Genomic DNA, 26,079 nt, shown 5'->3' on the forward strand with positions numbered 1-26,079 from the left:
TTTTTTTTGCAAAGATAGTGTTCTACTGTAAGGCATGGTGATAGGATTGGCTGGAAACACAAGCATTCCTTTCTGCTAGGGGGACAGATTCTAGCATCTCTCTGTGGACCTTAAAATTAATTTATTGCTTCAATTGCTCCTCTGGGATAATGGCGTTGAAGGATAATTGATTTGTTATCATGGAGACTGTTCGATTGAAATTGATTTGAATCTTAACGGGGACCATGACAGACTTTCTTAAAGGTCACCCTAAATTTGAAGATCAGCCCTACAAATTCTAATGCTTTAAAAGAAAGGATATTAAGTAGAATTCCTTAGTGTTAAACCAATTTTTTCTATGTAGCTACACTAAAGGCTAATTTCCCTTGAGGCCTCTATAAAATTTAAAGTTTGCAACAGATAACTTTAAAGAAAAAACAACATTTGCCTTTTATGAATAATAAAGCCACCCTCTGGAAGTATACAGAACTTAATACAAACCATTTGTGTTAGCTTCAGGTTATCACTTTAATGACTACCATTTGCATTGAAATTTTGTTAAAGCTCTGGAATTTCACTTTAGATGTGCATCCCATCATGTAAATTACCTTTCCTTGAGCTTGCTTTCGTTTTCAGTTCCAGCTCAATTCAGTTTTAACCATAAAAATAGAGCTCACATCACAAGCATGTCCATAAATACATGCCATAGTATAACAAAGTGTTGAATCTTGTTATACAAAGTGTTTAACAAGATACAACACTATCTCTCATCAGTCCAGTCTCACTCTTTGAGACCTATGAGAAGAGATTACCTGAGGGAGAATAACTGGTCATGGTCCATGTGCAAATACTGTATCTTGGATCAATTAGTCAGAGCATATGATAAAACAACACCTTATGACTAAAGGAATTAACAGAGCATGGAAATTCATTCAAAAATTGTATTATGATCATTCTAGAATTATACTTTCCTTATCATCATGTTAGTCCTCTGGGTTCCTTGGTACTTTACACAGATTTTAATAACTGCTCCAATGTGAACATTTGGACTAAGTATTTGTTCAATGCTGTTAATTTAGTTTCCTCACACAACAGCTGTAACAGAACAGGGACAAATTGTACTAATCATCTGTAGACTTTTGCAGAGACTATTTTCCTCTCCATAAATCTCATCAAGGTAAAGGAAGTGTTTATACATTAATTTATTTTAGTACAAGCCAAAAACAAGTGACCCATAAAATGAACTAAGACAAAAGTGACCTTAACACGGTCTTCTGCACATTGAGATAATGAGTAAGGTTCCAGATCAATCAATATTGCTTTACCATTTTTCATCATTCCTGTAGTCTAATCTGCCCCCCTTCCAAAAAAGCACATTGGAAAATAGAGTATATAGTCTTTTCACCCTAGCCTTCTTGTTAATTAAAATGGAATACTACTATTATATTCAATATTCCATTAGTATTCTATATATTAAGAAAACTAAAACATACACCATCTGTCTCTTTACACTGGAGATTCTTTTATGGCCTTGAAATGGCAAATAACAGTTTGTTTTTTAAATCATACATAAGTACAGTTGTAAAAACAGTGCAGATAGTTTACTGCATAAAATCAGACTTTACTTGCGATACCCATTGCCAAAAAAATTGGCACAAAAGTCTACCCTTATAGATAATTTCTTCAGATGCCACACAGAAATGATATAACACAGTGTTATGAATATCTGTGACACACTAAAAAGCAAAGGAGCATTTGTATGAATGCAACTTTGTAAAATATTCTACAGGCCAAAGCCTTGTGTAAAATGAGAATGGCAGTAAATGACAGCTGTTTCCTGACATTCTCAGACCAAGTATGACTGTATTACTGGCACATGCATTTTTTAATTCAAAGTGAATTTGTTCTGTTTTTGATATACAGATTTGTCCTCTCAAATACTGGCAGAACATGGAGTTTTGCATAAACAATTCCAGTTTGCTATGAGGCATTTTGGTTCCTCCTTAATTTTTCAAGGTAGGTGCCGCAACTTAGCAGACATTTCTATCTTGACTTGATAAATCTCACCATCTTCTCGCCTTGCCATGCTGAGGTAATTTATTTTTCATCTCTTCGAGGTATATTTTTCAGTTAATATTTCATTTTTTCATCAATCCTGACAAAAGATGCCACAAGGGATGATGTAGACTCCAAAACCTTTGCACTGCCACCACTGAAACAGCTCTTCCTTGTCTATCAACCAGATATGAAACAGTCCCCACGTCTTTATGTCTAATATAAAGAAACTATACAGTAGGCTTAAGTGTTAATTTATATTTTGTGTTTTTTTTTTCAGGTCCATATGTTTATGAATTATCAGCATGGGGGTTTTCAAGAATTCATTATCGAGTTACATTATGTATTAATAGCAAAGAAAATATTCCTAGGAACAATTTGATATGTTGCTTAATACCATGTTTTAAACAAGCCTGCCTCTACCTCAACAAGGTATTTGGTATACTTTCATTTCAAGAAGGTATCCATATCTCATTCACATAAACCCATTGCATGTTCTCTACAGATAGAGAGATATAAATGATAGAACTCAGAGAATAAGAGCAATCAACTCAATGAAGATAGAAATACAGCACAAAAATAATACAATATCATGAGGAAGAAGTTGTCTGTCCAATCACAACACAACCAGCAGTTTCCATCAGTATTTTTTGTTGCCCAACCTAAGAGAAACTAGCCTGAGCATAAGAATGCAAGCAGTACATAGGAGATAGGCAGAATGTAAACATAGTTTTTAACTTGTGGAAGCTCAAGTTTTATTAACCATGCAGTTAATTTTTAAAATTTGAAATAAACCATAGACATGTTTTATGTTTTATTCAGCCATATTGGTTGGCTGCTGCTGACATACTGAAAGTGGTTATGTGATCAATAACTGCTGCCTCTTCTATTGTATCACACAAAAATTTTACACAGCTATCAAATATTGCCATCCAGTTGGCGTAGAATTACAAACTACATTCACAGACGTGCATTCATGGAGTTCCATGAAATGACCTGACAGTTTCTGACAAAGAAGAGATCAGTACCTGGCCAATGGCCTAGCCAGGATACTTAAAACCATTTCCTGAGGGTTGAACATGTATCACAAATGAGAGAAATAATAATTTACCATTACTTATGTTATGCAGATCTACTTCAGCCACTTGCTGTGACCCATTTTCATATTCAAGTAGATCTTCTATTCATTATTTATATGGTGTGCATGTGTCTTGTCAAGCTTAAGCAAACATACATTTACTCAGTAATCATACACACTCCTAACAGAGGTTGTGTGTCTTATATAAAAGTTGTAGTTGTAAAGTCATTAGGAATACCAATTCAACTCAATGAACTAAAATATAGTTATTTATTTCTTGAGGGAAGACACAAATTCACATTTACATTTATTAATTTGGCAGACAAATGCTTAGTGTTCAGGTGGCCTAACACATACTTCATATGTTCCCATTTTTCCTTAAAGTACCTCCTCAGATACCAGTATAATGAAGTAAAAAGTTGAGAGAGAGAGCGAGAGAAGGAGAGAGAGAAAGAGAGAGAGAGAGATTACTTTTTTGCTTTTTTGATGTGGTGTGAATACACAGACCAGAGAAAACCTTATTACCCCTAGCCTTCATATTAGGGTATGCTTATTACACAGCAAAAGAACTGTCAAGGAGATTAAATAATATGACTGGTTTTAGTAAATGTCCCGAAGCTCTGTGGGAAGGTCAGCTTAAATCTTCCTCTGAAACTCATGAGCAACACAACTGGAGTTTGCTTGTGTTGCTCATCAAAATGATAAGAAGCATTGTACTTTGTTTCAAGGGCTTATGGAACATTTGAAAGGGAGGGATAACAAAGAGTTCCAAAGTTGAAATAGTGATTAAAGCACTTTGGTAATCTTTTCCTTCAAATGTTGAAATGTTGGTGTTGATTTTGAAAGGATAACATTATAAAACCAAAAAACATTACAAAACCATTTAACTCAATATGAACTTTGCAATTATCCTCAGTGTAGGAATGAAGACAAATGTTGTCATGTTTTCTGGAATATGGAACACAGAAATGGTATCTTTTTTACAATGCTGAATGAGTTAAATCTAATGAGGAAATGTACTCTGTCAATAAGAATGATTCCAGGTCAGCATAAACATCACAAAAGTGGTAAGCATGTAATGCATGAATGGAAATGGTGGCACTGTAATAATAAGTCTTTTCATAAAACCTCCTCAGAACTCATTCTGCAGTTTGTGCTGCATGTGCACAGCTTGCTCCATTAAAAAGCCATCTCTGTTCAGCACGAAACACATCATTTAGATGAAACCATCCAGGGCGAGCATAAATCTAACTGCAGAATCTGTGATGAAAAGAGGGAGTGAACAAATAGGTGTAATGTAAATGGTTTCTTTTATTTGACAGTGAGCTCAACATCTTCAGGGGATTTAAAGGAAATACGGAATATCACAGGTTTCTCTCTAGGATCTCTGTTCCAGCCATTATGCCTTGATTCAGCTTGTATGGCTGTCAGAGTGACAATGACAGCAATGATACAGTTGGAATGGAATCAAAACAAACCATAGCTTCAAATGATTCCACAGACAAATACATGTTATTGTTTTCTCGATCGAGAATCTGAATGCTCCATCTTCTTGACAAGGGTAGGCTATTATTACTTTGGTCATAAAACACTTGGTCAAAATCTATATTTTTATTGACAGGACTACAGTTGTCCCGGTAGTTATCTGAGTGACAATGCTGTAAGCTGGTCTCTCCCTGTCACGTGCTCTTTTGAGGAAAAGAGCATTTCACATTATCAGTTCTCACATTTCTGAAATACAAACAAAGCAAACATTCTGTTTATTTGCAATGACTAGTACTCTTTGATAATTAGCTTGTGTAAGGTACATTTCCACGGTGTGTTTTTGTTCATCCCTTGTGCTCATGTTCCCATTTGCTAAGAGCATTTGCATAACTCACAGACAAAGAACACATCTAGTGTTAACTTTAGCAAGGTTCACAGCAGGACTCGGACAGAGCTGTCAGTCAATCCTTCAGTGGTTCAAAGGAGCTCCCTACACCTTTTATGTGCACTGGATGCATTTATGATGCCCTCTGCAGTGAAAATTGCTTGCATGGAAAGTTAGTAACACTTTAAATTTCAATGGCTGTCAGTCCAAGGTCTGTGAGACTGACCAGAACTGGCAGAAATGAATTTGTCGATCAATTAAAATTGGTTGAAATTACACAGTTTTGAAAAGTACTAGAACATGAGTAATATTCCAATGCATTTGTATTGTCATACAGGAAATGGGTTATTCATATGCATAGTAGTAGAGATATTATTTCGTTTACTAAATTTCCTGTAATATTTCGAGACAATGGAGTTCCAGAACTAGTGCAAAAGCTTTAACCCTCATTCGTTAATTGCAGATAGATAGATAGATCCAACATTATGAGCTGTCAAACAATACACTAGCAACAGAATGTAAAGAAGGAAAATTTCTTTTTTTTTGCCTTGGGAAAACCAATATCCCCCCAACACACACACACACACACACACACACACACACACACACACACACACACGCATGCATTAACATAAAATTCACTACTGTCCTTCATATGTGGGGCATAAGAAGTGTTTACAGGTAGTCCAAAGCTTGCCCATAGTCTAACTGTATTCCGCAATACCTTCATGTTTACTTTCAATGTGACCACATCAGTTTACGCAACTCTAATTCAGTCAGATTAAAAAGGTTACAAGAATCATTAATGGTCATACAGCATAATTCTCTGTGACACTGTAGTTATTTTATTATTTATTTGCTTGGCAGACACTGTTATCCAGGGTGACTGGCATGGCTTGCTTCTCATCCTTTTATGATAGTGGATAATTTCTGACTCTGATCATGTAAAGTATGTTGCTTGAAGCAGTATTTAACCTGAGAATTGAACCTGGAACATTTGACCAACTACCACACCACACTACAATGCTAAACTTGATAGCTAGCTAGCTTCCCTGTTTTATTTGGTATTTTGTTTGTTAATTGAATAGCTAGATAGCTATATTTACACAGTAAAAGTGTTATTTGATATTTGAACTGAATCTGCCACCATCAAAAATTCATTATGAAACCTTGAAATTTTATTGTTCTGAAACTCTTGGATATGTTTTATTCTATGACCTATGGAACCTGGGAATCATTATATTATATTGATTGTAATCATTATTGTAATTTCAAATTAATACTGTATTTTAAACAGAATACAATTACTTCAGGCAGATCTTAGACTAAACCCTTTTCTAGATTTACTTCACTCTCCCAAGTATATGAAATGAATGAGAAGAAGTAAAATACTTACAAGAAGAAGGTTCACAAAAGGCAAAGAGAATTTAGATTCAGAAAAAAATGACTGCATAATACCTTTAATTATTACATTGTCACATCAAATTAAACAAATGTAAGGGCAGAGTCCTTTTAGTTGTCCCATTAATGGATTTGGCATCATATGCTTCTTCCACTTGTTGAAACTTATCACAGGAATGAATGACAAGCTCTTTAATGTGAAATCAATTTTAATTCTTCCTCTTTTGGTTCCATTCCAGAACAACAAAAAATCAAAGCAGAAAGCAAGAGACCATCAATGCATATTGGGTCTTTTTTTATTATTAATTTCTATTGCTTCTGTGCATTCTGACACCAGTATTGATTTTCATTTGTGGAAAATCAAGGTTGCTTATCAGCTTTAAATTCAGTTTTTTTTTTTTATTATTTATTTCATGCACCTTGGGAACTCAGTGAAACATCGTCTACATGAAAACAGGCACCAGTGAGGTTCAGCATTAAAATCTCAGGCAAGACAAGCAGTGACAAGTGAGGTGTATCTGAACACATAGAATTCCCAATGCACTCTACTGCTTGCAAATGTACTCTAAATTTTCTGTTTCATCACCCACGCTATGTATCCATTATGACTCACAGATTTTAGGGGGTATTGTGAGGCTAGGAATGCAAGTCAAATCTCACACACCCTTCCAAGGGTTCGCAATTCTAATATTGAACCTCAAATTGCTGCAGAAAGTTGACAGTGAATAGTTAAAGAGGGGGAAATTCAGTTGGCAAGAGATATAGGACAGGAGTTGCGATGTTGAATGTAAAAAGCTAACTCCAAATCAATGGTTCTTATATTGATTTAAATACTTTAATAGAATTGTAAATGAGTAAAAACTAACCTGCATGGTTCAATCTTCACTTTGTTCCTGTTTTTTTCTGTATTTATACATTTATCATTAAATTCAGTTATTACAGAGTGGAAGGACAAATACTGGCTAATGTTTGATTTTGTGAGCCATACATGTATGGGAACAATTTACATGGTAGTGTTAATATCATGCATCAAAGCTAACCCAACTGAGTATCATCTAAATAACTACTTTATATTCAGCACACTGTGATACAAAACACACACTGTATTCAAAACACTCACAAACCAGGTAGGGAAATTCAGTGCAAGAACTGCAGAAGAAATGAATAACTGCACTACCACAGCTACACTGCCCACACACACGTGCATTTTATTTTAGGAGAAAAACCACCCCAGGCTAAAATTGCAGCAGGGATCAACAGATACCTGGAGTCTCCTCATATAGCAAATACTGCCATTTTGACTGTCCACTATAATGACCCCACCCTAGATGCATCTGACATCACTGAGAAATTATTTTTTCAGGATTCAGTACCTACAGAAATGACACACAGAAGAACAAGATACAGACAGAGAAAGTGATGTTCAAATAACACATAAATTGCATCAATGTCCCAATATGTGATGTTCTTCTAGAGGGAAGGAGATGTCCTGAGGACTGGTACTCTGTATTCAATTGATTTTTTTCCCCTCACTTAACATGGTGTCTGCAACGTTTAGACAAATAAGTCATCCTTTCAGTAAAGTCCTTACATGGACAAATGTTTAATTAAGCAATCTCTCTGGTGCAATCTCAATAATTCAACAACTGAATGTTGGCCAAGCTAACATCATCCTTCTTGGTAATTTTTCTCTGTGTAGAGGGAAGGAATTATTCAACTGTGTTTAATACATTCAATTTAAACACAGTGGGGCCGGTGAGTTTCCCAATCCTACCCCTTGCCATCCTTTCCCTGCCAAAGAAAATTAAGATCTTAATTGGCAATGTTTGGGATGCATTTCCTGGGGGTAAATGTGACCAGTCAAAAGGAACAACCTCTTCTAATGTGAGGAAGGCCCAGAAATTGTGAATTAATTACAAGTAAAAATAATAATATATATAATATATAATATAAGATAAAAACAAGATTCAACCAAAATAAACATTAACGATCCCATCTCTACAGAGTATCATCCCTTGAGCCAGGTATTACGTCTACACATAGAAAAATGTTTTCCCCAAATGTATTGTTAAAAGTGAACTAATTAATGCTGCAAGCTATCGTTGTCTACACACTCACACTGTCTATGCACTCAGTAAAGAAGTCTATACGATCTAACCTGAACTAACAGGAAGCTGTCATCAATCATTGTACTACCTGCAAGATATGGGCTTATTCCCATTACATACAGAGATGCATTGCAAACAAACCAGAAGGCAGTCTATGGGGGCTAAACAGCGCAGGTAAACTAATCATCACCTGTGTATTTTGCAAACAACTGAGGTACAAAGCATTAACGACTCTGGTCAGTGGAATCTGGTTATTAGGGTTATGGGTTGCTTTACCTTGCTATATTAAAAATCTAGAAATGTTAATCGGTGACAAAATATTTAGAATTCTTAAAATGCACTGGATAAATGCAATCTACGTGAATCTGTTTAGGGGAAAGGATGTTATAAAAATATATGAGTAGTGATGTTATATAGCTTAAGGTTGCATTTTCCTTTGAAATTGCAACATAAACTCACACTGTTGTCTTTATTCTGAATGCCCATGGCAGTAATGGTCACACAAACAAAGTTCTTTAACAAAGAATGAGCAGAGTGCAAAAAATGTGCACGGCTATTCACAAAACATCCTGTTAATTAAGGATGTAGGAAATGATTCTGCGGCACTGCAGCTGGGAGTTCATGGTTGACCTACTTTCAACTCACGGCTGCACTTTTGCATTGATAAGGGCACAGGTGTGCTCTAATGTCTCTGTTTTGGGGCCTTTTGCCTGTAACCGCTGAGCGCTATCACCTACAATGCTCTGACTTGCTGATGTTGTGGGAAATCTGGCTTTGCTTCTTGCCCTCATCAGAGGGCACCTTATCAGTTTTCTTCTTTGTCTTTCAAGGCCTTCCGTTACAGACAGAGGGCTTGTCAAAAAAAAAAAAAAACAGGCATAATTGTTCCCGGAAGACAAGTGATGATAAACGACCATTATCGCTTGCTCAAAGTTAGATTCTCCAAAGTGTCATTTGAAATCACAGCAATCGCCATTCAAAGTCATATCCATCTTCTTGAAGTACAGTGGCAGATCTTGGCAAATGACGGTTCTCTTCAGTGTTCCACGAACTTGGATTTGTTTCCTGCTTTCAAATCAAAGCTTTGAATTGCAGAAACCACTCACCATACTACTGCAATGCCTGAAAACCAACTTGTTCAGCACCATGTGCATGCTAAAACAGGCACAGTTGTTTACTTGCATTTTAGAATGTTATTTCAGCTTGACGTTCAGCTTCTCGCTTTGGTGATATGCAACCAATTATTCTTGCCGTGATAGTATTGTATGTCAACCTGAAGAGTGTCTGTTGAATGACCACAGTTTCCATGTTCACTTTGAAAATACAAACTTCTTGTTACGATGCCAACTCAATAGTTGTTAACCATGAAAACATTTTTGGAAGTAGGTTCATATTTCTGCAAGTACGACTATTGTCATGAGATCAACAATGATTTTTTTTTTCCACATTTCCAATAAATTTGTCATATGAATTCATTTGTGTGGTCTGGAAAGCAATAATCAATTGCAAAGGAAAGCCTTTGCAATTGCACAGCCCCATTTCCTGTAAGAGTAAGCTAGTTCACTGACTTGCACAATGAGCTCTTCAACATAGGGCTCATGCCTTGCTTACACGGGTGTAAACAGCATCCCAGCATTTGAGGTGCTACTAACAGATTATAGCACATAATTACATACAGTCCATCAACTGTGTATACCTTGTTAAATGTATCGAAATGATCCAAATTAGGTAAAAGTATCACAGAGAACAACATATTGCATCCTCTTTTTTGGGATAAACAAAGGCAAATCAATCACTTACTTTTTACTTTTATGACAGAAAAATATATCTGAAAAAGAAAGATAATTCGCTTTTTTGACTAATTTATAAGCGGATCTGTTGAAATAATTTCAGTCTGTGTTGCAGGGTGGACCCAATGCAAGGGAATCCTATTATCTGAGTTGCTGAAGTAGGCTTCACAGACATAATTATCATGGATGATTCAACTCGTATGGTAATTACAGTATTAGAATAAATGGGAACATGGCAGCAAGTGACCTAAAAAAATCTTCTGGCAGAACAAAGATAAGTGCGATTTCTGGAATCCACTTTCCGTAGTCTTTCTCCCCCTCACTAAAGACAGTTCGCGGCTTCAGAAGAGCAGTCAAAACACATCAAATCCATTCTTAATCTTATGTATAATCCAGGTGCTTTCTGGGTTTCAAGATATATTTTATCACTCCTTGTAAATTACTTTAATTATGAAAACAACTTTCACAGTTCTGGACATCTTATATGTTAGCAATATTCTATTTTGTCTGCATGAAAAAAATGCTGTTATTTCTCATTCCCTGCATGGTACACATTTTATTTATTTTTCTAAGAGAACCCATTTAACCTAGTATCATTCACTATTTAATATATTTGTGTATTTAGTGTAAACACATTTACCATACTCTAAAAGTACTTCACAGACAAAATTAAGTAATGATTTCTGCTATTTAGCCCACCCTATGCTACTATTAGAAACATGAGCATGAAACTTAGAGCTTGGCATATTAGACTATACTGAAGACATGCTGCTCCAAAAGCTGTCCTGAGCTTGTTACCATTTTCAAAGACACCATGTTTCTGTGGCTCTCACAGCCTCATGAGGGTTTTTTTTTCAATATAACTACTAAATGACAATCATATCATTTTCCCTTTTTCTGTAGGTCTCTTTGTGTTTATCACAATGACAACACACCCCAATGCCAAATGAACACGGTGGTGCTGACTTCCACTTGCCAGTTTTTCACGTCTAATATTTCCCTCCCATATCCAGCATCCAGAGGACCTTTTTTTTCTTAATCACCTACTCTACTCAGCTATTCATTTTGGCACTTCAGAGGAAATAATCAACAGTTACTCTTGTCACTAGGCTATTGTAATTCACTTTCCTCCACTCCCCCAATGACCATCAAATGCAGCTTGCATCAGTTTCAGAAAGAGTTGTACCACTTGAAGTCATCCTGCTTAAAAGAATTAGATAATATAAGTTGTGGCTAAAGAGCTGCAAAACTCCAGAGGGAAACATAATCTAGGTACTAACTGAAAGCATAACTAGAAGGGTTATTATTATTACTATTACTTCAATGCTTAAATCTAAACAACACATTTCTGGCACAATAAAAGGCCCTTTCAGTTGCAAACATTTCATTTATTTCTGCTCATTATGTTTCAAAATTACCTAATTGCACGCCTGCACAAAAATAAATTAGGATGAGACACAGGGACATCCTGTCTCTGTAATGTTAATCAAAATGTCTTGTCATATTAAACGGTCAAAACTACCCAGGGCGTGAATTTGAAACTCATCACACTATCAGACTTTCTTTTTAAGGCAGATATGAGTACTTCTTATACCAGTGGCTGTATATACTGCAAGTTTCAGTTCAAATGTGAGGCCAAACAGAAGTCATTTGCTATTTGTGAAAAATCAAGATGCTATATAGTCCCCTTTCCTCTCATGAAATAAATTGTTTGTTGCTATTGTTGTTCTCTGATCTGATGGAACCACATATTTTTCACTCTTCATTAATGTAGCCAAAAATACCAGGTACTATATATGTTTACAATCTTCCATAGTTATAATGTTGTCAATTTCATTCACTCTGAATGAAGACATTACCTGAAAAGACCCTCTGCCATCAAAGTTGCACATGCCCTTTCATTCTTTGTTCTCTGGTCTATATTCACTTTTGTCATTTTTGGCACATCACTGGCAATAGGCTACAGTGTGATATCTGAATGCCTGTCAAAGTGTTGAATGAACTTGCAACAACAGTACCCATGGCTCTGTTAAATCAGTTTCACTCTGATTGCAGATATATTTCTGTTTTCTGACATCCCAGATGTGCCCATGGTCCTATAAGCAACATGCACTGTTAATATCATCATCACACAAACAAAATACGTTCAACACAGGTCAAATGTTTTTTTAGCAACAATGAAAGAGACGCTACACGAGTCTCACATGTTGAGCCAAAAAAGCATAAAAAATAGGAGCATCTTGGAATTCCTATTCTGTATGTAGATAGATAGTTCGTAACCACAATACGACCATATGCATAATATGCACCGTCAAACCCAGATTCGTCCATCAGACTGCCAGATAGTGAAGCGTGATTCATCACTCCAGAGAACGCGTTTCCACTGCTCCAGAGTCCAGTGGCGGCATGCTTTGCACCACTCCAGCTGTCGCTTGGCATTGCGCATAGTGATGTTGGGCTTCTGTGCAGCTGCTCAGCCATGGAATCCTATTTCTTGAAGCTCCTGACACACAGTTCTTGTGCTGATGTTGCAGCCAGAAACAGTTTGGAACTCCGTAGTGAGTGATTCAACAGAGGATAGGCGGTTTTTATGTGCTACGCCCTGCTCTGTAAGTTTGCGTGGTCTACCTCTTTGTGGCTGAGCTGTTGTTGCTGCTAGATGCTTCCACTTGACAATAACAGCACTTGCAGTTGACCGGAGCAGATCTAGCAGGGCAGAAATTTCATGAACTGACTTGTGGCAAAGATGGCATCCTATGACATTGCCACGTTTAAAGTCACTGAGCTCTCCAGTACGACCCATTCTATTTCCAAGGTTTGTCTATGGAGATTGCATGGATATGTGCTTGATTTTATGCACCTGTTAACAATCGGTATGGCTGAAACACCTGAACTCAATAATTAGGAGGGGTCTCCACATACTTTTGGCCATATAGTGTAATTAATGTTGACTGTTTTTAGAGCCTGCGTGGCTGATACTGCGCCCATTGGTGGAGGTTTTGCCATGCTGAATGCTGGAGTCTGCATACCTCAGATGGAGAAATGACATACAGTAAGTGAAGACAGCACTACTATCATGTTTTGCCCTATGGAAGTAGTGCATTTGCTGGGATTTTCATTCTCATGAACGAAACAGTGAACAGATACAAGTGTCATGTGCCCTGGAAATAATTAATTAACATTGCACTTTTCCTGGATCCAGACTCCCAGTGCTTAACACGTGTTTACATCAGTAGAATTATTTATGCTGCAACTTTTCACACCACTCAATGATTAATAGAGTCATGTTTACCAACCAGTTCGCTGCTCTCTCACTCTCACATGCTTGTTTATGATAAGGGCTTGCTAAAGGGGATGGACTTTGCAGCCCCCATGTCCTCATTAAAATCCACTGTACCATGTGTGCAGATGAATTTCTACGGTGTGTCCTCCTAGTCATGGAATCAAATAACTGCTATTAGAAGTGAGCCCTATATGTCCCCACTGTTACTGAATTTACTTTTGTTTGTTAAATTCACTGCTTACTCTATATAAATACGCTCATCAATCTATCACGGAGCAATCACATGACTGCAGTAAGGTGACAGCGTTTCCTACATCCATACCAGCTGGCACGACTACAAAAAATCCTAATTTCCGTATACTGAAGTAAGGTTGGGTTAAATAATCCCACATGTAAATTATATTGCGATGTGCTTGGTTATTTTAAACAGAAGCCCATTCAATGTCTATCACCAGCTGATTTTTAAAAGCCTCTTCTATGCTCTGTCAGAATGGATGAGGGAGAAAACGATTATTCATGATCAAAAGAATGCAAGTGGAAGCAACATTATATGTCCACATGCATTTAGTTCAATTGTAAAGAATCCTCTGTTTAACAATTCAATGCCAGAGAAAAAAGGGAAAGAGAGCACCTATAACAGCCTACCTTCAGTGTATTATCAGCCCTTACACTCTTGCCAGACCACTCCACTACATAACCTCTGGTCGCTTTGCCATCATTTCTAAAAAAGGGTCTGTCTTCTTGGCCACATTTATTCTCTACTCTGAACGCTTGGTGGTGGAATGAGCTCCTCACAATTGTCTGGACAACCGAGTCATTGTCCTTATTTTGCCACAGTCTGAAAGCTCATCTTTTCAAAGTGCATCTTGGTTCAACTACTCCTAAATTCTGAACATTCATATTATAGCCTCAGATATAATTGCTAAGTAAAAACATCCTCAAAGTCCATCTTATTCCTACCACAGCACTTAGAATACGGAATACTGTAGGTTATGTAATGACTCCTACTATTGGTTGGGACACTAATGATTTGTATCGTCTCTGCTCTTAGCCCTACCTATGTGTATACGCTTTTGTCTTCCTGGATAACAGCATCTGCTAAATGACCAAAGGTAAATTTCCCTAGATGGACCAATCCCTAGTAGGTATGTATTTTCCATCCATTTGATGGCAGTCTAAAGCCAGATATGTTTTAATTTAATCCAAGGCATTGTGAGAACTAAACATAGCAAAAGCCATCAAGTTGATTCAAAAATGTAACAAACTGTATTGATTACACTGCCTTTATCCAATAAGTGAGACCCTTGCATGTCAGTAATAACAGCATCGGTATTCCCTTTGCCTCTGCTTTGGGGAAGCAGAGTGATAAACCATGGACTGATTTACAACACTGGGTTCAGGATATCCCTCTTTAAAAAAGAGCGTTTCTATTGCTTAATCAGTGACAATCTACATTTTGATTATGTTACCCGCAGTAGTTTCCAAAGATATAAAACAGTTGTTGTTTCATATAACTTGAAAATTGATATCCTTATTCATACCACATTGATTATGCCTCTGTAAACAAAATTTCTGGTAATGAAGTGACCTGATGGAATGCATTTACTTTGCTTACAGAGGCATGCCTGTGACATACATGAAGAAACCATTTCTTTTAAAACACAATCATGAACAAGTATGTACAGTGTCTGCTCCCCCAAAAGGATTATGAAAAAAGCTGATTCAAGTAGAGCTCATTCCAGACAAGTTCAAGTGAGTTCAAGCTGAAAATATTTATTTATTCAGTGTCCAAATTCATGAAGTGGGGCTGTGTTTTACTTATTTATATTCTGCTTACAGCTTTTTCCCTTTGTTGAGCTTCGTAATTGCAATGGAAACAGACATCTGCGCCTTGTTGAGAATAACCTTGGACACAAGATGCTTTAAAGTGGCATTACTCCTGTCACTGAGCACAGTGTTTGGGCCATATCTGTGTCAGATCGATCACACCCATATTTGGATCAAGCTGCTGGGCACTTTGGTAAGGACACCCCGTGTTTCTGGCTTGAGAGGTCTATCATACACTTGCCGCTCCTTTAAAAGTTCATAATTCAACCCTTATTATCCAGAGAACAACACGTGAAAAAGTGTACATATTTGATAATATGCTGATGATGGTTGAAAATAAACCATTCTTGATGCAGCGCACCAATAAGTATGTAACCTTACTGCAATTCAGACATTTCAAAGCTGTCAGATTTAAGCATTTTGGGGCTGACAAGATTTGATAAAATGAAACAAAATTGTGGAGCCATGGTAGACAGTGGCAAAGTCTCATTAATGTGTGCACATAAATGTCATTTGAAACACCTCATGAAATGCATTAAACAAAAGTGACAAAAGTACAGTTTTTGCTATGTATTACATTGGCCTTGACTCAAAGTCTTGTTTTAGAATTCATTATGATTGTGTGAGTCATATCAGAGTGTGAGTGTATGACATTTTGAAATAAAATGGAAAGGGAGTCACATTAAAATTTAAACCTCTGAAGTTATGAGTGAATTCTACTCTTACTGAACAGAGATGGAAAACTCCCTTATCCGCTTTTACCTATTTTAATATTTCAACTGTCACTTATATATTTAGAAATTATTTCATCACATTCTCTGCATGCCCCTGGCCCATTATTTGATTTAATATCTCAATATATATAAAAATTATCCTGTAACTATTTGTTAAAAAATACATACAGTGGTAAACATATCATTTCTGAGTGAAAGAACCACACACTTCAGATGCCATTACCATATCAAACCTCTACATAATATGACAGCAGCCGGTGAGTTTCATTTTCATGTCTTGTCAATCACTGAATGTAGAGCAGGTCATAATGGTATGTGTCTGTGAAAGATGATTGAGCAATAAATGCTCACACTGTCATCACACCTTCCTCACAGTTTTTCAGCCCTTATTTGGCATGAGCTGGAGCTATGGTTTATGTGCAGTTTCTGCAGCTCTCTCCCATATGAGTAAAAGGTGTAGGAAGGTACCAGTACTGTGGTCCTCCTTTAAGACTCAAAGGAAGCTCATCTTGCTGCACGTTGACTGTTTTTATTGTAAAATGGTGACCTGGCTAAAATGGAAACAGCTATGGAAACTGTCGAATACTATAAAATAGAGTTTGACACTCAACCAAGTCATCACATGGCAAACGCTCATCTCTTGCCAAGTCCAGTTCCAGCAGTCAGAAATAGGCTACCATCCAGGCCACCAAAACCTCCTTCATTTGTTGAAATACAGACACACAAATATGACAACAAGTGCATGGCAGTAATGGAATTCTGTGGGGAATAGCATTAAATCAATGGAGCGAGGTCTAATGGAATGGAGAAAAGCCAGGACCCAAACCGAAAAAAAATGAAACCATCACATCGTTGTTTGCTCCACAGTGCCCCACAAGCCCAGAGCCCCATGCCTGCTGTGCTGCCACCAGAAGGCAGTAGAAGGTGTCAGCAGGAGAGAGCAGATGTGGACGTGCAGTCCTGAAATGCAGCTCTACAGTGGACAAGCGAGCACACCTGCTGCGGTACAGTCAGCTAGTCAGCTTAGCAAAACAGTTTGAGCAAGCACCTCTCACTACAACACTTTATACTTAGGACAAGGACGGGCATTAACAGTCTGAATCTTATCTCTGTTCCAAATGTGGTTCAACCTAAATCTAAGAGGAATTTGTTTGGGAAATGTTCAATCTGTGGTACGGTTTCATCGCAGAACTCTAAAGTGAGTATCAGTGTCATGAATTTTATGAGCTGCAGCATTTTATTACTCTTCAGACCATTAAGCAGTCTTCTCTTGCCTCAGTCTTCCTAAAAGTTATGCCTTTTCCTCTGTAGGATCTGATTCAGAGGGAATCAGTTGAAATATGTATAGTTGAAAGGTTAAGTGCAATGCACTGTAGTGTGATTGCAGTGAGATGTACGAACAGAATACAGTCTAATCTTGCTGTGTTACATTTTTTGTTTCTTTTCTTGCAGTGTTGAGTTTAATAACAGACAATAAATACATGTTAAGCACAATCCATTTTGTAGTTAGAGTGAATCCAGGCCTACGACTTCCCTCAAGTGAGCAGTGATGGTACTGTCAGAAATACTGTTAAACAAGTGATATTATTGTTAGACCTGGTACATAAAGATGAATATGGATGTTGTTTATGTCTTTTTGATTACTGACAATTGCATTATATTATTTTAGGAAGGTCACGAGGGTAAATTTGCGTTGCCCAAACAAAGGGTTTCCTAGGGTTACATGTAAAATATAGCTTGCAATGTAGCTTGTAATGTAATATGTGCTTTGGTGCAGATGGTACTCAGGTCAGTGCATTTCCAGTATCTACAGTTTCAGGTGATAAGTATGATTTCCCCCCTCAGTTAAATCACAAGCAATCATATATCGTATTTCACTCTCAATTGATACAGAAAAGCATCTTTGATGGGAACATAATGGAGAGTCACGTGTTACAGGTCTCGTATAATGTGAGAAAACTGTAGTCAATTACATCACATGTTCAACTGCAGAGAGGAAGTCTGTGATGATGACAGCATCCTATACCATATAAAATGCTTAAAATGAGTAAAAGCATTCAATATGTGAGTTAGCTTTTACAATGGTGAATAAAGAGCAGCTTTCTCAATGAGCTGAACGGGTAACTCAGGATCCAGCCTGTCAGATCAAATCCACTGCTGCCATTCTCTTACTTTCTCTCTCTGTCCCTGTATCTCTCCTTCATTTGCTGTAGTCAGGTGTGAAACTAACAAGGATGTAATATCTGACACCTTCATGCAAGCTGAGAAGATGGACCAGTCAATATCCATGCTTCCAATCAGCCGGCATTCTGGAGCCACAAAGAGAAAGCGAGGCGGAGAACTGACTGCTCTCTCATGAAGACATTTTACTGTCTTTCTTCTGTTCAGTCCTTTTACACACAATGCTATAAGTATTATGAAATCATATATACAGTGTTGATAATTGATTATACAGATAGACACATGGCTCTTGCCAATTCCAGCTATCTACATTCATGCCTTCCAAGTATTTAACTGCAGTAGTTCCTCTGTCATAACATTCCCTCTTCTAAACGTGTATGTGTTTCATTTTTGAATGCACTTAACGCATAGCACACAAATATATATATTTCAGTGTAGGCAATGTAATTAAAAAAATATGTATACCTGTATTTTAATACTGTAGTTGTCTTCTCTTCTTCTAATCAACAAGCATTGTCATGAAATTCCCAGGGCCTGGTGTGTTTCGTTTTTTATAATTCTGTGTAATGGCTGATACTTCACCACTGTTTTACATCAAGCTCATCACACTGACTGATTGTTGCATTTTGTTTTCAGTGTGTTTACGTAGACCCAGGCAGTTACCATTCGAATTTCAGCTCTATTTCAGTTTTGACACCCATGGCAAACGTATTCACAATTAAACTGTTAACACCACCACCATCGATACACTGCTTGTAAAGGCAGAGGTTAAAATGCATACAGTCCTACCCTGAGGTTGAATTTGAGAAAATCAATGAAACATCCTCTTTCCTGAGACCTGAAAAAGAAGAAAAAATGAGACGTAAACAAACCATCGTGCAATAATCCAAAACGGCGGTTTCTGGACCGGTAGTGTCAGACTCATTCAGACTGGTATATTCAGACTCACCTGATGCCTCTGAGGCTTGCGCTGGGGTCTTTGGTCTTACAGTGCTAATTTGAATATGTCTATTATTTTAATTAAATCGCTGATTTGGGAGAGCTTTAATTCCACTCCTGACTCTCTGCCCCCAAGCAGCAATCTTCCATTATATAACCCACCCACCCTCTGCCAGAGACTCTTTGCCTTGCCCCTAATCTTAACCCTTCCACAATTGTATTTCACATTCTCACCCTCATCTCCATACAAACCATTCCATCTGATCGGGGCAAGTCAGAGTGCCACCAGCCAGGGTATCATTGGTACACTTGCCTGATAAGCACATCTTCAGAGGCTATTTGGCAGAATAGAGAGCCTAGACAGTGCAGCGGTCTAGAGAGTGCCTTTATTAATATCCTTGGCTCAAACTAGACCACAGGCACCAAAATCATCTCTCCACCTCTCCTTATACACCTTAAATGTTCATCTAACAAATTAGCCTTTGTTAGATTATGAAACAAATGTGTTGTTTGTACTTTCCTGCAATGAAGGTCCAGGATAAGGGAGCTTAACAATCCAAAGTAATTTTAAAAACACAATTCAGCTGGCTGTGATGATAATACAAACAGCATATGCTTATATAACAGTATATGTGTAAAAGTTACACTTCAAAATATGCCTCAATGTCATTGTCTCCCAATGGCCAGTAACAGGGAAATACTTGAAAAATTTTGCTCTTGCCAAACAGGTTTGTATTTGCTGGCATTAAATTACATTCAAAGAAGAACAGAAATTACTGCCTAACTTGACAATAATAGACAGTTATTTCATGAAGAAACAATACTGGGATGACATGTAGCAACATCTGTTCATAGTAGCCAAATGTCAGTCAAAGAATACACTTACACCCTGCCAACGCTCTTTCTCCAAGTTTTCTACAATTTTCAATTTAAAAATAGCTTCGCTATCAGGGACTGAAAATTTGTGTGCTCTTGCTTGATTAAGAAAGGCCAGGTCTTAAATGCATAATTTTGTAATCTTGCATCATGAAACAAACAAATAATTACATTCCATTAAATGGTCAGAATATAACAAGCATCAGCATCTAATAGAATCTAGTTAATGTAAGTTTTGTCCATGTACATTCTTGGCTAGGCTATTTAAATGTAAAGAGATGATGAGTGCCATTAGAAATTCATCTGAAATGTATTGTCTTACAATAGTCTTCACAAACAAACCCTTTAACTATACAATAGGTAGAGGTTGATTTCCAAGTGCTAAGATGCATACTATATATCTCCTCTAATGTAACTGCAATGATTGTATAATATTTATGCAACACATAACTATAACACATATTTTGTTGTACAAGTACTGTGCATCACAGACAAATTCTCATAATCAGATGAAATAATATCTATATTTCCATGGCATCATGGAATTCACTTTTGCTCACTCCTTAACTAAATTTCCAAAATATTAATATAATATGAAACACAACAGGCATGCAGAGATACAGTACAGCTTCAGGGGCATTTGCATGCGCTAGTATTTTAATGCAACAGAGATGCACCTGCTGTAAAGGAAAAAAAATCAAACAACAAAACCCTGTAGGTACAATCCTTCATTTGTTGTCATTGACAATTGTTTACACTCCATGTTGTATTATTAAGAGTAGGCCCATGTGGAATTCAATAATAACAAAGTGACACAGGGTTTGATTGAAGAAAAATATGTTTTGAACTCTTTGAATTGCCACACCCTGAGGTGAGACACACCATGTTGAAGTTGTCTTGAAACAAGAAAAAACCCAGTGCAGGGTAAGAAACAGATGGATATGATAATTTCTTCAAGTCCCAACAGGACAGTTTTATGGAAGACAACATTATTATGCCCTTTGTTTTAATGACAGTTTAATAAACTTACAGTACAAGTTCCTCATTTTTCTACCAGCATCAAAATGATGAATAAATAATAAATATGAATAAATAATGAACCGTTTAAAATGCAAAGTCATGTTTTTGATCCAACAGTGAAGGTCCACCGCACTGCCACTAAACTGCATGGGCTACATCCTGAACATATTGTTGTTCTGGGCATTTCTCATTTGAGAATGATGTATGACACAAAGTTTGTATTAACTTCATGATTCAAAAGTAAAATATTGGCTAATAATTTGCTTTCACTGTGAACAAGATGGATTTCAAGCCTGGCTGTGTTGTCCGATTCTAATTACTCTATTTAGGATAATAATGCCACTAATTTGTCTGTGCAGCAAATAATGGATTTTCAGTCAGTGACCTACTGTACTTTGAGGGCACAAATCCAAGGTGGATTTAATGATTAGATGTTAACAGTGAAATGGGTCCTTGGAGTCTTAAGTGTGAAAAGGACCATTTGGCTTCTGGTATTGCTTGCCTCAGCACTTAAATCACGCATCTAACATGCACTCATTTAAACAGAGAGGCCCCCAGAGAACTTCACGGATTTTAGCAAGTATCCCAGAGGCCTTCATTATTCATCACATTTAACTGTCCCATCACCTCTGCTCAAAAGCAGTGTGTTTATAACGTAAACAAGGCATCACTGATAGTGCAAGGTTTGTGTTTTGTCTCTATTATCAGCATTTAGCAGTGTACCATACAATCTTACAGATAATTCAAGCAGAATAGGGCTTTTTTATTCCTCATGCAGACTGAACTACGCTGGACAGGGAGGTGAACAGAACCATGTCCCCTGTCGTCCGAACCACAGGTGTTTCTTTATACATAAAACATCGACAAAGGACAGCACACTGGCTGCTGCAGCTGAGCTGGGAGGTACAAGTGCAGGCTCCATGAGACAGAGAGCTGCGGGCCTTCTCTCTGGCCTCAGACACTGTCCAGACTCTGTCAAGGGAGAGGGGATTTAAGAGAAGATGGGCTCTGACTGATCTCTGGCAGGCAGGCAGGACTGATACTTGAAGAGTTATTTACTCTTTTTAATTGGAAGTGTCTGTCATACTGCAGCTAAAAAGGCATGTCAGCCCCAACTGAAACACTAATCACTTCACATCCTTTTAAAGTCTCAGATATGTTTAAGCAAAAAGGACTACATTAGACTGTAGGTGTGGATTGTGGAATTGAGGGTACGAACTGCCAAAAAATGAGTATGGATTGAAAGTACACATTGCTAACAGTTTGTATCCACTAAATCAGTATAATCATGCACGCCATAGAAAATTACTATTCAATGAAAATTTTGGAATGAGAGGAATGAGAACTGAATAAATGACCAAATCTGAAAATAGGAAATTCCACATTCTTAAATTTATGTTGTTCTGTATTCTCTTTTATTCAGAATGTACCTTGCTTCTGTTATTTGGTACAATCACACCAAAGCATTACAATCAACCATGCCCATTAATTAAAATGAAGTTTGAAGTTTAAAATGAAACGGCTTGCATTATTTGCATATATATATATATATATATATATATATATATATATATATATATATGCATCATATATATATGTGTGTGTGTGTGTGTGTGTGTGTATGTAAAAGAAAACTGAATATTAAAAAACAATTGGGGCAGAATTTTATGACAGTACACTACTGAACTTTAAATATACATATCCATGCGCTTAGGAGCAAAAAAGAGCGATGAGCGGTTCCTGCTCAGAAGAGATGAGGCAATGACATTTCTCGCAGTCCCAACAGAAGCACTGTCAGCCTCGGTGTCTTTGCTGTCTCTGCATGACTGACACAACTGTAACAGGATGAGTTCCAGCGGAGCTGATCTGATCTGGGCTAAGCAGGATGCCACAGGGAATCTGGGCTTGATGATGTCACATTGTGACAGTTAACTGCACATCTGTAGCCAGCATGCGCGGGCCGCCGTGTGTACGGCGGAGCCCTGCGTATTTGTGAGTAAGCACTTGATTTAATTTTTCACAACATGATGGAATTATGCAGCCTTGAGTGTGTACCTGCAGACAACACAGACAGATGTACAGTAATGATGTGAGAAGGCTGTCAGCACGGTATCTGTTGAGAACCCATCATCAGCTTGAGGATGGCAATATTAACGGAAACCACAACATCAACAAGACCAAACATTAATCTCCTGATAATGCTACAACACATTTAAACAGAAAACAAACACAGCAATGACTATAAACAATGGCAGGGAAAGTATGCTTCAGTGCATTACAAATGATGCACTTTCTCAAAAATCATTGGCCTGACAGTATTGTGTTATTGTGTACTGCTGCAATAGTGCACAGTACATGTTAGCAAATATTTCAGGTCACAAATGCCCACTTCACACCATCGGAGAGTGTGATGCCACCAGCCACAAAGTGCAATGACAGACACTCACTGTTGCCAGTGTTGTGTTTATCCCCAGGACTGGAGAATAGGACGGGCATTGTTAATGGCACAATGTTGAAATGTTAGCACGCTGTCAAGCACAGGCTGTGAAAGGAAAAGTAGGTGTGAGAACCAGGCAGGCAGAGATATGGCCATCAGTTCAGTCTGCAGCAGCTCCTTCTAACAGAAATAACGGGTTGTAGCCTGCTCTGAATCAATCTGCATTATTAAAATAAATAGGCTGAATGAGTGATGTTCTGTTTCTTACTCCCCAAAGCAAATCCCCCAATTCCTCACAGAATGCATTGCTAAAGCAATGAGACACTGCCTGATAATGGTCATGGAATTAAGGTGTTGACATGGGGGGCAGGTAACTTGATTTGGAAAATACATTAAATTGGAATGGAAGTGTTATACCTCTAAAGACAGGTCAGATTTAAGCAAAAGAGAAATTCTTCTCCCTGAATAATGGACATATTTTCATGTAGTCATAGTTAAAATATAAAGTAGTGTGACATGTAGATGTAACATTGCATTTTTGTGGAAAAATCATTTGGATGAGATTTTATAATTACCTGACAGAAATAGCTCCACAAAAATGAAAAGCACTGACTGCAGCTTGCGAACAAACCATTTTTAGTTTTGTTTTTATAGATTTGACAGTTTGATTGTTTCAGAACATTCATGTAAACAAAATATATTCATTTGTTGCTGGAGGTCCTCTTGGAAAAGGCCTCTTGTACAATTAATTTTTATCATTTGGGTATAATCCAAGTGGAGCCCAGCAAAGTGCTTCTGACAGACAGAGCTTCAGAATTCAATGCCTGAGGTAGGAGTTAGCCTGTTTGACAAAATCATTCAGGAATGATTTTCATGGCTATCATTTAGTTAGATTCCACTATGATGTAGCAGTTCTACTTTGTGCAAGAGATGCATACAGTTTATAATGCAGCCTGATACACAAGATACAGTAAAATGAGTTAGATTCAGTTGCAAAAACTGCTCCTTTTACAACTGCACATGAAAAGTAATAGACTTGCCCTTCGGCACATCTCACAAGTTCAATATTTTTGCTATAAAACAGCATGGCACAGTTAAGGTAATACACTACATAACAGAAATCCAATAAAATGTCTTTATCGCTTGATGTACTGCAGAATTATTTTGATGCACAGCAACACTGGCTTCATACCACCCTCTAAACATTAAAAATGTAACTAATAATTTATTAATATGTATTAATGTATTAATAATATTTTTTAAAAAGATGGACATAATACAGATGGATAAAGCCACCCTAATGAATCATGCTCTTAGTCTCTTAACACACAGGGGTAAAACATTCTTTTCAATGGGTCTGGGTTAATCAGTTAACGAGGAGAGACTTTATACACTGCTATATATTTGCAAGTCATTATTTTAGGGAATATTGTACTATGCATTTCTTAGTCTGTGTTTTCAGGCACTCATCTCAATATTTCACATCATTCCATATAGGCAATGTGTGTTGTTGTTGTTATTAATGTGGAGGCATTTGCTTAAATATGACCCTAAAAACTTAAAGGCGCATACAAAATGTGCAATTGTATGATGGGCACAGTATAGTTTGAACATCACGTCACTATGAAGACCCACACACTCATGAGTGCTATCAGTGATTCATGCTGTGGCAGTGTTCTCAGCTAAATCGACACATTGCTGTAGATGTGGTGTTCACAACTAAGCCTAATGGCAAACACTGTATCCCCCGAGGATCAAAGAAGCCTAAACATATAATGAACGTTTCACAGCAGTGTTGGAGCTGGCTGTTCAGTGTCAGCTGGCAGTTGCTTAAACTGCTATTGAGCTTCAAATTGAAGAGCCTTAAGATAGGGCTTTCGAAAACCACGAGGCAACAGGCTATCCGACACACTCTGCCTCAAACAGCAGGTTAGCGAAGGCCACGGTATTCATAGATGAGTAGCATTCATGAGGGACAGCAGGAACCTGGAGGAGCGTTGACAGAGAAAATCCTTGACATAATTCCTGGGCTCCATCACGCCATGTGGAGTGAACCGTGCCCTCTGCTGAGTGCACTAAATCCAGAGGCTGCTCACTTACAGCCAGTGATCAATGTCCGTGCCTGACTTCTCCTGCTGTGGAAACGCTGCCTTTGAGCGCTGAGAAAGTGCCCTTGTGTCGAGTTCAGCATAAAAATCGCCACCAAAACAATTTTTCTCACTGCAAAAACATAGCAGCGGCTTGCTTTAAACATGGTCAGATCGTAACGGTGAGTCATTCATAATCGACGGAGAATGCAGAAGCTTGTGGTATTACCTGATGAGTTCAGATTTGATCGGCCAGAACAAACTGGTGAACTATCCCCAGTCTCCCCTACAGAGCATGCAGCACTGTTGTATGATATGTATTCAATTTTCCAGGCTAGTGACATCCACCGTAAGTTTAAAGTATAATCTGGGATGCCTACAATTAATCAGAGTAATTATTAGATAATTATCTCT

At 37.5% G+C, this 26,079-nt stretch overlaps 1 protein-coding gene across 11 annotated transcripts in view; it reads right to left on the reverse strand.

Annotated features, from left to right (window-relative positions):
• LOC118793016 (receptor-type tyrosine-protein phosphatase delta-like) overlaps positions 1-26,079 on the reverse strand; it is a 387,427-nt gene that overhangs the window by 197,521 nt on the left and 163,827 nt on the right. For all 11 annotated transcript variants that reach the window (XM_036550950.1, XM_036550955.1, XM_036550949.1 and 8 more), the window contains exon 7: positions 19,096-19,144. The gene's annotated coding sequence lies outside the window, so the exon portion shown is untranslated. The remainder of the gene's footprint in view (positions 1-19,095; positions 19,145-26,079) is intronic.

This window comes from Megalops cyprinoides, chromosome 18, assembly GCF_013368585.1.
Source record: "Megalops cyprinoides isolate fMegCyp1 chromosome 18, fMegCyp1.pri, whole genome shotgun sequence".
Lineage (NCBI taxonomy): Eukaryota > Metazoa > Chordata > Actinopteri > Elopiformes > Megalopidae > Megalops > Megalops cyprinoides.